Source organism: Mytilus trossulus, chromosome 1 (assembly GCF_036588685.1).
Source record: "Mytilus trossulus isolate FHL-02 chromosome 1, PNRI_Mtr1.1.1.hap1, whole genome shotgun sequence".
Classification (NCBI taxonomy): Eukaryota; Metazoa; Mollusca; class Bivalvia; order Mytilida; family Mytilidae; genus Mytilus; species Mytilus trossulus.
In genome coordinates, this window is record NC_086373.1 from 107,524,205 (window position 1) to 107,536,320 (window position 12,116).

Here is a 12,116-nt window from a genome sequence, read left to right on the forward strand (position 1 = left end):
ATAACATGATCAACACGACGGGTACCACATGTTGAGCAGGACCGACTTATCTTTCAGGAGCATCTGAGATAACCCCCATTTTTGGTGGGGTTCGTGTTGCTTAGTCTTTAGTTTTCTATGTCGTGTCTTGTGTACTATTATTTTCTGTTTGTCTTTTTTCTTTAAAGCCATGGCTTTTGATAAAACACTTTCCGAATCGCAGAGACTTGGAATGATAAGCCTATTATATAAAAGTGGGGAGAGGGAGGATATTAAAAACTGGCGACCTATAACATTATTAAATGTAGACTATAAAATTTGCTCAAAAATTCTGGCTGAACGTTTGAAAATAGTTCTACCATCAATTATAGAAACAGATCAAAAAGGGTTTGTTAAGGGCAGAAATATTTTTGATTCTAATAGAATGCTGCAAGATATTTTCGATTTTATAGATATGGAAGACGAGGAAGGATCAATCCTTTTTCTTGATCAAACAAAAGCTTTTGACTATGCAGAATGGGAATGGTTAGATGCATGTTTAGAAAAATTTCAATTTGGGGAAAATTTTCGGGAATGGGTTAAAATGTTACTAAAAAATGCTAAAACTTGTTTAATGACTAACGGTTTTCAATCAAGATACGTCCCAATTTCTAGATCAATCCGTCAGGGCTGTCCAATATCGCCGATGCTTTACATTTTACAAGCAGAGCCGATGGCAGCCACAATTAGGGCTAATCCGAAAATTCAAGGAATAAATTTACCCCACCCTGACATAGAAAATGAAAAGAAAGAGGTTAAGATTAACATGTTTGCAGACGATACACAATTTTTTAATAGAACAGAGGAATCAATAGAGGAAACATTCAAGGTTTTAGAAATATATGAGAAAGCATCGGGTGCTAAGATAAATTATGAAAAGACTGTAGGGGTATATTTGGGTCGTTGGAAAAATAAAACACCAAAATATAAAAAAATTAGGTGGTCTAGCGAACCAATTAAAGCATTGGGAGTCATGCATGGATATAGTGTTGATATAGAAGCTATATGGTTAGAAAAAATAAAGAAGATTAAGGCGTGTCTTGAGGTTTGGAAATCTCGTGACCTAACATTGAAGGGCAGAGTCTTAATATTAAAATCATTGATCATTTCTAAAATAGGGTTCGAAATCGAAATGCGAGGTATACCTGAAAAATATAAAAAAGAAATAAACAATGTCATGTGGAATTTTATATGGGAGGGGAAAGTAAATTTAATTAAAAGGGACGTGTGTTGCTTACCGTTAGAAGAAGGGGGGATTGGTATGATCAATATAGACTCGTTCATTAAATCCAAACAAATCAAAAGTATGCAAAAGATTTTAAGATCAACCAGATGCTCCGCAGGGCGAAGCTTTATACGACCGCAGATGTTGAACCCTGAACGGTTGGGGCAAGTATGGACACAACATTCAAGCTGGATTCAGCTCTAAATTTGGATTGTGATTAAATAGTTGACACAGCATAGGTTTCTGACACAGAATGAATGTGTTCTAATGAACTTAATTTTTTTGTTTTCTCTTAGAGCAATTCACTATGCTGTTGAATATTAATCCTCTCAAAAAAATGTTTGAAGAAATTTTCTTTTTATTTATGAAATTTCAAATGAGATAATTGAACCCAATTTTTTTAATCACATCCCCCTTTCCCTTATTCCAAAACTAATCTCAATTAAAATTTCTAATGGAGTTTGCAACAATAACTACTCATTTAAATACATCATAAAATATTAAGATGTAAAAAAACTGCTTGTTATCACTGAATGGTAAAGATTATTTTAATTTATCAGTTGGTAGTAAAAAGTGAATATACATTGTATATTGTATATATAACAAAGATTTAAGTTGATTCTGGACAAAGAAAGATAACTCCAAATAAAAAAAATTCTTACAATTAGATATTTCTAGCTTACTATTCTGGATAAAGAAAGATAACTCTAATTAAAAACAAAATTGCTATTTCACAATATTTTGCAATAAGATATTTCTTGCCATTGCGCAATACTGTGCAATTGAAAAGACTTGCTATTGCACAAAACTTAATATAATAATTTTAGATCCTGATTTGGACCAACTTGAAAACTGGGCCCATAATCAAAAATCTAAGTACATGTTTGGATTCAACATATCAAAGAACCCCAAGATTTCAATTTTTGTTAAAATCAAACTAAGTTTAATTTTGGACCCTTTGGACTTTAATGCAGGCCAATTTGAAAACAATACCAAAAATGAGGAATCTACATACACAGTTAGATTTGGCATATCAAAGAACCCCATTTATTCAATTTTTGATGAAATCAAACAAAGTTTAATTTTGGACCCCGATTTGGACCAACTTGAAAACTGGGCCGATAATCAAGAATCTAAGTACATTTTTAGATTCAGCATATCAAAGAACCCAAACGATTAATTTTTTGTCAAAATCAAACGAAGTTTAATTTTGGACCCTTTGGACCTTAATGTAGACCAATTTGAAAAAGGGACAAAAGTTAAAAATCTATATACACAGTTAGATTCGGCATATCAAAGAACCCCAATTATTCAATTTTGATGAAATCAAACAAAGTTTAATTTTGGACCCTTTGGGCTCCTTATTCCTAAACTGTTGGGACCAAAACTCCCAAAATCATTACCAACCTTCCTTTTATGGTCATAAACCTTGTGTTTAAATTTCATAGATTTCTATTTACTTGTACTAAAGTTATGGTGCGAAAACCAAGAAAAATGCTTATTTGGGTCCCTTTTTGGCCCCTAATTCCTAAACTGTTGTGACCTAAACTCCCAAAATCAATACCAACCTTCCTTTTGTGGTCATAAACATTGTGTTTAAATTTCATTATTTTCTATTTACTTAAACTAAAGTTATTGTGCGAAAACCAAGAATAATGCTTATTTGGACCCTTTTGTGGCCCCTAATTCCTACACTGTTGAAACCAAAACTCCCAAAATCAATCCCAACCTTTCTTTTGTGGTCATAAACCTTGTGTCAAAATTTCATAGATTTCTATTAACTAAAACGAAAGTTATAGTGCGAAAACCAAGAAAATGCTTATTTGGGCCCTTTTTGGCCCCTAATTCCTAAAATGTTGGGACCAAAACTCCCAAAATCAATACCAACCTTCCTTTTGTGGTCATAAACCTTGTGATAAAATTTTATAGATTTATATTCACTTTTACTAAAGTTAGAGTGCGAAAACTAAAAGTATTCGGACGACGACGACGACGACGACGACGACGCCGACGACGACGACGACGACGACGACGACGACGACGCCAACGTGATAGCAATATACGACGAAATTTTTTTCAAAATTTGCGGTCGTATAAAAACCGATAACTGGAACACAATAGCCAAATGGTGGCTACAGAAGTTTGATATCAAATATAATTGTCATAATTTTTTAGCAAAGTGTTCGGACTTACGAGGATTGCAAATGGAAAATTTTCCAAAATACTATCTTGAGTTAATTAAAACGTGGTCAAAATTTTTAAGTATACAAAGTCCAATAAATAAAAACGATATCCTAAACCAACAACTTTTTGGAAACATAAAAATTCAATACAATAAAAAACCTATTTTTTTCCCTAACTTCGGAAAAAGTGGAATTCATACAATAAAAGATATTTGGGATGAAGAAACGAAAAACATCAAAAGCGACAACTTTATATACAATACTCTTAAAGATAAGAGAAACTGGATCTCGGAATGGGCAAGGCTGAAATTAGCTATTCCTAAATTGTTCAAGGACAGACTAAAAAACGTCCACGTTGATCCAGAACCCCCCAAAAATGGTTATTATATTAAAAATACATTTGAATTTTACGATAAACAGAATAAAGTAGTAATCCCAAGTGAGATATCTTTGAAATTAATCCAATATTCGTTAAATTTAGATATAGTTCCAAACTGTCAAATAAAATGGATTATTCAGTATAATTCGGAATTACCGTGGAAAAAGATCTGGATAAATTTAAATAAAAGTATGTCCTCTAGGAAAGCAAATCAAATTAGCTGGAAAATTGTTCATAACATTATCTATACGGAGCAAAAACTATTTAGAATGGGCAAATCAAATAATGGCAAATGCCATTTTTGTAAAACAGAAAACGAAACTCTCACACACCTTTTTCACAACTGTAACATTATAATGGTTGTTTGGGAACACATTTTTGATGCGCTTAAAACATATAATGTACTAAATAACACAGTATATATTCCATTGAGCGAAGAACTTATCATGCTAGGAATGTACGATTACAAAAAAAAGTACAATGTCATAACTAATACGATTATGAATACAGTTAAATGGATTATTTGGAAATGTAGGAATATAATCAAATATCAGTCTAAAAGTTTTACTTCCAGCCAATTGATAGCATATGCAAAACGGGAACTGGGAAGTTTAATTGAATCTATGGACAAATCATTATCATCCAAAAACGAAAATTTTGCAGCTGAAATAAAACTTATAATAAATCTTATACATTATTAAGTGACGAAATAATTTGTACTTACTTTCTTTTCCTTTTTAGAACATAATACATCCAACGATAGAAATATACAATACACGCATTTACAAGGTCGAGCATGTGACCTATAAAACCACTGACCGACACATAACAATGTAATCCAGGTGTTAAAAGTACAAAAAATTAAATGCCAATTATATAAGTAAAGGTAAATTATTGTGTAGATTGTAGTGCGTTTTGGGGGACTTTTATTAATGTATTTTATTTACTGTAGAATATTGTGAACATTTTATACGCAAACTCAATCTGTGTAATTAATATGAATGTATAACTTATGTATGGAAAAAAATATTAAATAGATTTTTTTTTATGATAAAGTCCACCGTTTATCCCTGGACGTTGGATCATTGTAAACACAGGGCCCCTTGTGTATTCTTCCCTGAGTTATACAAGGAAAATGTAATCAGGTGATTTTCAATAAATGTATTTCAAGTCTTAAAAAAAAAAAAAAAAAAAAAAAAAAGCCATGGCTGTGTTAGTTGTTTTTTTACGATCTATGAGTTTAAATGTCTCTCTGGTATCTTTTGCTCCTATTTTCTAAAGAGAATCATAAGTTCTTCATGGCTTGATTGGACATTGGATTAAAGAAAACAATCGGTAGACTTAGCTTATTTGTATTGGATATCTAAGCTTCACAACATTCCGCACAAACAACGATTCTTTTCCGGCTCGTCTGCATGTGAGACAAAAGAATTGCCGATGACATTTACAAAAAAAACTGTCTACAGCTAAAGAAGGTCTTCAGAAAAACTGTGAAACTGTTTACCCGCGTAATGGTATTACCCAAATGTGGATTTAAAAAAAACTCAAATCACGATCTTTTTCTGAAATTGGTTCTATCACAAATTTTCATTTTTTCAACCCTGTATACTACCATTCCCATTTTGTAATTCACAAATTCTTCTAAGAGAAATAAGCCACAATGGTTTTTAACATACAAATAGTGACATTCGCTGTAATTATACTTTAGGATACCATACTACATGTTTCGTTTATAGTGAAGAAAAAGGTAATATATGTTACACAGCGAAACAAGTGATCAGTATTCTAGAGTTTCTAATTGACATCATATTTGTTAAATTTTAGAGGTAGACTCATCAAGTTATCGGCATTCCTAAAGAAACGAACTGTCCGCATCTCCTTGCCAACCTCTTCTTAATTGCATATGAATCGGAGTTCCTTCAGACACTTGTCAAAACAAAGAAGACCAAAGAAGCTAAGCTATGTCTTTTTAATTTCAAATTCAGATATATTGATAATGTTCTTTTTTTAACAATCCTAACTCTTCTGATTGGGCTCCATAAATATATCCCCAGAACTAGATATTAAAGAAACAACAGAAACGGTTTCCTCTGCTTCGTTTTTAGACTTATACTACGAATTAGACATACATTTTCATCTCAGTACAATAATCTTTGACTCACGTGACGATTTTAATTTTGGAATTATCAAATTCCCCCACCTTAGAAGCAATAAACTAACTTCGCCTGCATACAGGATATACATTTCCTGACTTATTCAGTATTCAAGAACATTCAGCAACTACTCAGGCTTTATGTCACCAGTGTCTAAGCAGAAAATTGATAAACCAGGCGTATATATCGTCCTTTTTTTTTTAAAGTTCACCGGAAGGTCTCAAATTCTTGTTGATAAATATTCCGTATCAATTTCACAAATAATACACGATGGTCTTCGAGTGTAGATTCCGTGTAAAGACGTTGTTAATCATATTAATAAAGTGTATTGGAACCTATTTGCAAACCCTTTGCCGATTGAGAAAAGAAAAATAACTTGTATATAACTTTTTCGGATGCATAATGAAAAGAAGTATTGCACACGAGATCGAATAAATCAAAACAATGAAAATAAATAAAATTCCAGAAAGTCTATTACTGATTTTGGCGCATTTAAGTCTTTTCAAAACATGACGTCCTACAAATGAAAACGCTAGAGCTGAAAGTTTCCTGTTACGTGAGCCATCCATTTGTATAACATTGTATTTAAATTGATTTTTTGAGGTAGGTTTTGTATAATTTTCTATTGTATTGACGGCGTGCACAAAGCTGAGTAAATATATGTTTAACACAGTTGTATAAAGCTACCTTTAAAAGCGCATTTTACAGTGGGCTTAAACTTTGTGCACGCCGTCCTTGCATTATTCGCATACTACTGATTTCAGCAAGACAACTTGAACATTTTGCTCCTTAGTTACGGAATGTCGAAGAAAAGAAGAACTTTGGATTTGACGATACCGTATCTTAATACGAGAAAAACATGTAAATTAAAAATGACCATATTTGACCTATTAGAATCAAAATAATTCAGGGAAGCCATAGATTGTTGAAATATTTCACATGGCCTAGGCCGTGATATTTGTTAAGTTTATCCCTCGCTAACGCTCAAGATAAAATTCGAAGATCATGGCCTAGAACATGTGTAAATTTCCAACAATCTATGGCTTTCATGAACTATTTCTTAATTACTCTGTCATCTGCCTTTATAAATGTAACTATTAAATATTGTCGGTTGAAGACAAAACTTTACGACAAAAGAGATGATTTCAGCTTTCCAATTGTGAACTTTCCATTTCTAAGTAGCAACATTCTAGCAGCACCTGCATACGGGGTATATATCTCCCAATTGATACGATATTCCCGTGCTTGCATTTCCTATCATGATTTTCTTGATAGAAGGTTACTGCTCACAAGGAAGCTATTAAAACAAGAGTTCCAAATGGTGAAGTTGAAATCATCCCTTCGTAAATTTTACGGACGCCATCACGAGTTGGTTGACCGTTATGGAATAACCGTTTCACAAATGATATCGGATATGTTCCCTACTACAATCCCCTTCCCTTTCATGAATTTGACCTACCGAATTAGACTATTTACCGGATTTGTAATCACATAAGCAACACGACGGGTGCCGCATGTGGAGCAGGATCTGCCTACCCTTACGGAGCACCTGAGATCACCCCTAGTTTTTGGTGGGGTTCGTGTTGTTTATTCTTTAGTTTTCTATGTTGTGTTATGTGAACTATTGTTTTTCTGTTTGTATTTTTCATTTTTAGCCATGGCGTTGTCAGTTTGTTTTAGATTTACGAGTTTGACTGTCCCTTTGGTATCTTTCGTCCCTCTTTTACTGTTTAGTTTGTTTTGTTGGTATCCATTCGATTTACGTGGCACTTTATGTATACATCCCGTCATTGTGTTATTGATTTGTTATAATTTTTGTATTCCTGTATTTCATTTTTGCTTATAAAATTTGTCTATAGACATTTTTTTAATTTTCTGTATTGCATATGACGTGGCTCTGTATTTATTATCCCGTCATTGTGTTATTGTTCTAAAATATTTTTTGTATTCTCGTCGTTCATGTTTGCTAATAGAGGTTTCCAGATTTGCTACCGTACCAACCGTAGTACGAAGTGGGAGCCGTCATTTAACTTTTGAAAATTATTGATGCATACACTTAATATCAACACATGTTTTAGGAATCATATGCAGAACTGTTTTGAGAATTTTTAGCTGTAATTTGGGACTAATTTCATGTGGTTTCTTTTTGTATTCGTAGGAAACAATAGTGTGTGCACTCGATTATGCTTTCAAGCAACCGTTGCAAGTAACCGTTGGTACGAAAGGTTTATAGTTAAGAGTTATTTCCCCGTGAAACTACATAGATACAAAGAAGCTAAATTATAAAACATTTTTGAAACTTTATAAATTTTGTTTGTAATAACTTTATGTTTCATTGTTAAATGTTAAAGTTTTGTATTTATTTTGGTAAGTTTTTAGAAAACATATTCAAATAAAATGAATTTGAACAAAATAAATTGACCTTAATAACAAAAGAAAAATGGCAAAACTGATAAAAAACCAAATCGTTGCTCAGTCTGTACGCGTGAGGTCTAAAACAATTATCTTTACCGTCGGGCTTATAGTTTTTCTTTATAAAAAAAACCCCTCATAAAATCAATATGCTCTATAAAATTTAGAAACATGCCCTTTTTATTAACAAAACTGTTCATATATCTTTTTCGCAGTTAGCCGAGAGAGAAAACTCAGAAAAACGGGAGTTAACTATTTTAAGTAGTATCGTATTCATGATACTAGTACATATAAACCTGAACAAATAACATAGAAAAATTTACCAACCGATGAAAATGATCCTTAATTTTGAGTCCATAAATCAGTTGTAAATGGTGCAAAAGACATAATATAGCAACATAGTATTTTCCGTACAACATTACGAAGAGTTAGAATAGAAAGAGAGTTTCATATTGCATTAGACTAAGTGTAAATATAGCGTCAAATTATTGCCGTTATCAGTGAACAAAATACGCTGTGTTGTATGAAGTTTATTTGGCAATGCTGTACAACAAAAGGATTAATGGATGGATATTGGTTTAACATTAATTTACCCCTCGTAGATTATATTATACTACTCCTCGGCACGTGCAATACACAATTTTACTCGCGACAATATTTACAAATATTAATGTAATAACAATATCTAGTGACATAATGATAATAAGCGAACACGATGAAGTAACATCGTGATGATAAATATTTCGACTCAAAAAATGGTTTTCGTTAGTGCATAAAATTTATATTTATTCTTTAAGTAATTAAATTAATATAATCAACAATTTAACAAAATGCTCAGTGACAAAATATAAGGAAAAAGATAGATCATCGATGTGTGTTGCGTTTTATGAAAAAATGTTGCTCCAATGATCGAAAAGATAGCTTAATTAATAAAAAAATATTTTAATGAGAAATCAACACAATTTTGAACTCATTTTTGCCAGAGGCACATGTACTAGTTTAGTGACGCATCCAGAACTTTTCATAAAAGGGGGGGGGGGGGGGGGGCGCTCCATCCATGCTTCAGTGATTCCCAATATAATCAACTAAATTTTAGCCACGAAAAGGGAGGGACGGGCCCCAAGCCCCCTCCCCCTGGATCCGTCTATGTAGTCATTAACGACACCAGTAAGGGACAAGTAAGATATTATTAATAAGTAATTTCTAATTATTCCAATTTATATTTGAGTATTCGAAAACATTCTTTATTCTAATCCTTTTCTTAAGGTTTATGTACCCTTCTGTAGCCATTTTTTTTCAAACCTCAATTGTATCAAAACTACAGTTATAATGAATAATAGAGATAGGCCATTGTGTACATATTCCAAGGGGAAACTTGATACAAAGCATTATTTTTACTGTTTCATTGCATTTGATAGAAAAAGAGGACTTTGTGGCAAATGAATCAAGATTTTTATAGAAAATCCACCGCCTTTAATACAGAATTTTTTGCTATTAAATTTGAAATATTAATTACTCACATGATTTTTTATGATGTGCTAGTGTTTATTTTTTACAAAAAGTTCTAAGTAACCGGTAAATTCCAAAACACCTCGTGATGAGTCACTAAAGTCGAGCGCACCCTAAAAGGTGTACTTGATTTTGGCCATATTTATATTAATTTTAACCAATAACTACATTTATAAACTTGTTTTAAGGAAATCAATGCTAGCACTGCATGAAATAATCCTATATCTATCAGTCATTAAATTGCCAAATATGAGAGTTCAAGGATAAAGGCTGTGGATTTTCTATAAAAATCTTGATTTATTTGCCACAAAGTCCTCTTTCTATTAAATGCAATGGCTATGTTTTTGGTTTTTTAATTCAATGCTAGCACTGCATGAAATAATCCTATATCTATCAGTCATTAAATTGCCAAATATGAGAGTTCAAGGATAAAGGCTGTGGATTTTCTATAAAAATCTTGATTTATTTGCCACAAAGTCCTCTTTCTATTAAATGCAATGGAACAGTAAAAAATAATACTTTTCATCAAGTTTCCCCTTGGAATATGTACACAATGGTCTATCTCTATTATTCATTATATCTGTAGTTTTGATACAAATGAAGTTTAAAAAGTTCGTACAAAAATGGCTACAGAAGGGTACATAAACCTTAATATAAACAGAAAACAAAAACATAGCCATACAGAAACGCAAATCTATTTTTATAATATAAAGGTCGAGGCAACTCAGTTCCAGTAAGGACTGTTTGATTCATTCTCTTGTGCACAAAATAAATTTTATCGTATAAAATCACGTGCAAGGTTTTCTAGAAGCAGAGGAATCGTAATAAAATAAAAGATTAAGATTTTTATCACTGATATGCAATTTTGATTCTTTATTTTCATCATTATACATACAATAATCTCATGCATTAAATGAAACCCCCCAAACAACACCAACGGTTTTGTTACGTACCAATCGTACCTGATACGTAGCAAATCTGGAAACCTCTAATATGCCTTGTATACATGCCTTTTTGTGTTTCTCTTCTTCATATGACGTAGCTCTGTACTTTCATCCTGTCATTGTGTTATTGTGCCATGTTAAATGTGTGTTTACATATTTCATATTGGTAGCAATACTAAATAAAAGTATTTAATTTCATAGAAAAGATCTTATATTTGAATAAAAAATGGACATACAGTCCATACGTTAATGTTTGAAACACAGTTTTCTTTGTTTGGGAACAAATTTATGATCAATTTGTAAAAATGCAAGCTTTTTAGCTTAATTCGCCAAACAGTAAAAACAATCGTCAAATGAAATCGAAAGTGAAACCCCCAAACATAAGTTTTATTCCCGATAAGACTCACTCAAATATGTCAGTTAAAACTACAAATTTATGAAAAGTGTACTTACCGTGACCATTATATATACGCTCAAAAGTTAAAACTGAAGTTTTTCCAATTTCCAAATACGTCAATAGTCACTAACAAACTATTTAAAAGACAAATATGTCATGACTATTAATAAATACGTCTTGTCACTTCATATGCAAATCAAAACAACAGATATGCTAAAGAGTATAATGGTAAATAGTACACAATGAACTTACCAAGTCAGGAATATGGCAGTTGTTATGATCGGTTGATGTATTTGAGCTTCTGATTTTGCCATTTAATTTAAGTCACTGGCATTTATTCAAGATCATTTAAGTGAGTTTATTCAGTATATAAATAAATACAAATGAAAAATAAAGTTTTCTGTTATTCTATAATCATCGAACACATATGGTAAACAATTCAACAACTTCAACATAAAATTAAAATCACTATAAACAGAGTCATTTACATGCAAAAGTCCGTTAACGACCGGTTATTTGGTCCGGTTGTTTTCTGTCAAAGACAGAAATGTTTTGTTTTACTTACGAATAAAGAATGTCATGTAACTCCTTGTTATCCAATGAGAGAACTTATTCTTAACTGATATGAAAGAATTATAAATAAAAGCTATTTTAATATGTTTTGTACAACGTACATTGTCGGATTTGAAGCCTGACATAAGAAATGCAATATTTATTTTCCTGCTCCTCAATATTAAAAGTCTTAGTATTTTTAAGATAAGTTAAAAACAATCGATCTCAATACGAATAAAAAAAATCACAGACTAATTGTTTCTGGCTATCTTGAGCTTACTTTGCAGTAAGCATTCTTACCTTCAGCCTATCTGGTGTATTGATTTTGAATATATAAATACAAT

At 31.9% G+C, this 12,116-nt stretch overlaps 1 protein-coding gene across 1 annotated transcript in view; it reads right to left on the reverse strand.

Annotated features, from left to right (window-relative positions):
* Positions 1 to 12,094, reverse strand: part of LOC134696578 (uncharacterized) — a 30,277-nt gene extending 18,183 nt beyond the window's left edge. The window contains exons 1-2 of the mRNA XM_063558438.1: positions 12,073 to 12,094; positions 11,277 to 11,354 (exon numbers count right to left, since the gene is read on the reverse strand). The gene's annotated coding sequence lies outside the window, so the exon portion shown is untranslated. The remainder of the gene's footprint in view (positions 1 to 11,276; positions 11,355 to 12,072) is intronic.
* Positions 12,095 to 12,116: the final 22 nt, after the last annotated feature.